General features: G+C 37.6%; 1 non-coding gene across 1 annotated transcript; it reads left to right on the top strand.

The window, feature by feature from the left end:
• The first annotated feature begins 3,447 nt into the window (after window positions 1–3,447).
• LOC141715395 (small nucleolar RNA R71) lies at window positions 3,448–3,555 on the top strand. Its single transcript, XR_012572160.1, has one exon. It is a non-coding gene; the product is annotated as a small nucleolar RNA R71 (small nucleolar RNA).
• The last annotated feature ends 231 nt before the right edge of the window (window positions 3,556–3,786 follow it).

Raw genomic sequence — 3,786 nt, 5'->3', positions numbered from 1 at the left:
CTTCTCTGATTGCTGAAATTTTCTGTTCCAAATGATCAGGGAGTGTAAGCAAAAATTTCAAGTTCACTTCTTCAGCTTCATAGTATTTGTCATGGAACTGCAAGTCATTTATCAGCTTGTTAAACCTTTCAAACACATCAGTGATACATTCTTTTGACTTAGCCATGAAACCCTCATACTGTGAAATCAATATCCTTCTTTGATTAGATCTAACTTCCTCAGTTTCTTCACAGAGTATTTCAATCTTTTCCCAGATCTGCTTAGCAGTGTCACATTTGACAATGTTATTGTACATTACATTGTCAGTTGACTCTATCAGGATCAATTGCAAGCCACTTTCCAGGGAGACTTTTTCTTTTTCAGGCTCAGTGTACTTAGAAGGATCTTTAGGAGCATAATAAGATGGAATGACCATATCACCATCTGTAGATTCCTCAACTCTAACCATAGGAGTGAAGGGACCATTTTTGAGAATCTGAATTTATAGTGGATTGGCCATCCTGATAAATAACAACATTTTCTTCTTCCAAAGAGTGTAGTAAGTTTTATCAAAAATAGGGATTTTGATGCTACTGATTTTCTGTGTATTCATTCTTCCAAGATCTTGAATCTTTTTGCTTTCAAATTTTGCTCTGAGACCACTTGTTAGGTAATGAATTACACATATAAGGGGGGGTGAATGTGTTTTTGTGTTTTTATGCTTTTCTTGAAGTGTTTATGGTTATGAACAAAGTAAATTAAATCTTGCAGTGAGATGTGTTAAAACTATGATTAAACAAGCAATAACAGTGAACACAAATCTTTCAAAACTCACTTAATTTTATATTAAAATAAAGAATGTTTTTCCACAAAATTTCTAGGCTCTTTGTTGATAAAGAGCTTAGCTTCTTCCTTGAGAGAATAAAAGATTTTTCTGATCTAAATTGTTACATCTAACAAAGGACCAGTGTTAACTTTATATGATAGTTAACTATTGGTTTACACAGTGTGTAATAAGAGATACTAATTACTTTAGTAAACTGTCACTAATCATTCCATTTTAGGAAAAGTATATCTTCCATTTCTGGCTTAGCATATCTTTGCATACTGTATTAACTTTGATCTTCCTTTATCAGTTAATCTTCACCCTTGATCTTGCACACTCTTCAAGCTGCTTTTTGTAGACATGTCAATCCAACTGGTTGAATTGTTTGTTAATTGTTAATGTTGGATATTGAACCGGTATGTACTTTGTACTTTGAGTTTTATCTCAAGATCTCCAGTTTGGTATATAGAGAACTTGACATCTTGATAAGTATATTGGCTTATCGAGATCTTTCATTACTCTATAGTTTATTTGACTTGTAGAGGTCTTTGAGTTCTCTAGAAGGGAATTTAGCTTGTCGAGACCTCTCCGCTTCATGTCTTCACTTTGGCTTATAGACATCTTTTATTTCTCTAGTGACTAATTGACTTTTCGCTAATTCAGAGTTCTCTAGTGATATTTGACTTGTCGATATCTCAGATTTCTCTAGTGATAATTGACTTATCGATATCTCAGAGTTCTCTAATGATATTTGACTTGTCGATAACTCAGAGTTCTCTAATGATATATGACTTGTCGATAACTCTGAGTTCTCTAATGAAGAGATGACTTGTCGATATCTCCAATCTTTGTGTATTCAATTTGGCTTGTCGATATCTCTGAGTTCTCTAGTAGCTTTCCTGAGTTCTCTATAAGTCATTCTGGAGTTCTCGAATGACTTCTCTATAACACTAAATATGTGACTTGTAGAGATCTTGACTTAGAACATTTTCTCAAAACAGATTTATTCAACTCCAAGCTTCTTCATAATTCTTCCGAGGCATGATCTTCTTAATCTTCTTCCAGATAGAATTCTTAGGCTTGATACTGTTTAGAGAAAAAGACTCTAATCTGCCCTTGATCATTTTTACAGACTTTAAATGTTACAATACAAAATGCAAAATAAGATTATAATACAACTTACTTAGGGTTGTCAATTTGAATTAGTCTTATTATGGTACAGGAATGTCTTGCACAACAATAATCCTCTTCATCAGTAAGGGAATTTCATGGCATTGAAGACATTGAAGTGGCATCCTGATCCAAAACCCTCATAGTAAGCCCGCCCTTTTGCACATCGATTAAAGTTCGGCCAGTAGCTAAGAATGGTCTCCCCAAGATGATGGGAATCTTCTTAACATCCTCAAAGTCTAGAATGACAAAATCAGCAGGGAAGATGAGTTTGTCCACCTTAACCAAGACATCCTCCACTACTCCTCAAGGATAAGGGATGGAACAGTCAGCTAGTTGCAAGGACATGTTTACCGGTTTTGATCAGGCAGACTAAGTTTCTTGAAAACGGACAAGGGCATCAGTTTGATGCTAGCTCCGAAGTCACACAAACACTTGTCGAAAGATAGATTGCCAATGGTACAAGGTATTGTGAAGCTTCCTGGATCTTTAAGCTTAGGAGGAAGTTTCTGTTGCAGCACAACACTGCACTCTTTCGTTAGAGCAACGATTTCCAACTCCTCAAGTTTTAGCTTCCGAGATAGAATACCATTCATGAACTTAACATAGCTCGCAATTTATTCTAGAGCTTCTGCAAAAGGTATGTTAATGTGCAACTTCTTGAAAACCTCCAGAAACTTAGCAAACTATTTATCGAACTTTTGCTTCCGAAGTCTTTTAGGATATGGGGAGGCACATAGACTTGTTTATCCCCTATATTCTGCTCTGGAGGAGTGTTTTCAACAGCTTTCTTCTTCAGTTCCACCACGTCATCCTTCTGCGAAGCCGTTTCAGCAGAATTCTCACTTTCTGGAAAAGGGCAGGGCGCGGGTGCGCCTGCCTTCTGGAAAAAAATTCAGAATTTGCGTTTTGATGATTTTGGGGGCTCGTGACCTTTCCAGACCTCAGGGTGATTTCCTTCAGCTGTTCTTTAACTTCTCTCTTTCCTGGATTAGTCTCCGTGTCACTTGGAAAGGTTCCTTGAGGTCGGTTCAATAAGGCGTTATCAATCTGTCCTATTTGATTGTGCAGAGTTTTGATTGAAGTCGCTTGGCTCTTGCACATAAGCCTCAATTCCTCTAATTCAGATTTTTCATTAGAAGATTGATCGGCACCTCCATGAGATTGCTGTTGCATTCCCTGTGGCTGAAATTATTGCCTTGGTGCATACTGTTGTTGAAAACCAGGAGGATCGAAAGGCTTGTTTCCAAAATGCTGGTAAGGCTGTATCCATCTCCAGAATTCCTGCTACCTTGCCTTGTGGTAGCCTCTGAGTTGGATTCTGATATTCATTCACAGCCATCATCTCAATTAGCTCATAAGCTTCCTCATAGCTCTTAGCCCATAAAGCTCCACCTGATTCTGCATCGAGCATAGGTCTTGCCTGTGCCCCCAAACCATTATAAAAGCAATTGATCACCATCCAGTCAGGCATTACATGATGAGAACACTTCCTAAGCATCTCCCTTGTAGCACTCCTAAGTTTCACATAAAGATTCACCTGATTGCTGCGCAAATTGAGTTAGAGCATTCCTGATTACAGTTTTCTTTGCCATAGGGAAGAATTTAGTAAGGAATTTCTGAGCAAGATCCTCCCATGTCGTAATAGAACTGGTGGTAGAGAGTGCAACCAGCTCTTAGATTTATCCCTTAGAGAGAATGGGAAAAGTCTCAGTTTTACAGCATTTTCAGAAATAATATTGAACTTAAAGGTGTCACAGATCTTGATGAAATCCCTAATGTGCATATTGGGATCTTCCGTCGGAGAACCC

The sequence above is a fragment of the Apium graveolens genome, chromosome 3 (genome assembly GCF_009905375.1).
Source record: "Apium graveolens cultivar Ventura chromosome 3, ASM990537v1, whole genome shotgun sequence".
NCBI classification, from domain to species: Eukaryota; Viridiplantae; Streptophyta; class Magnoliopsida; order Apiales; family Apiaceae; genus Apium; species Apium graveolens.
Note: the sequence above shows the minus strand (reverse complement) of the source record. Positions and strands in the feature narration are given on the sequence as shown.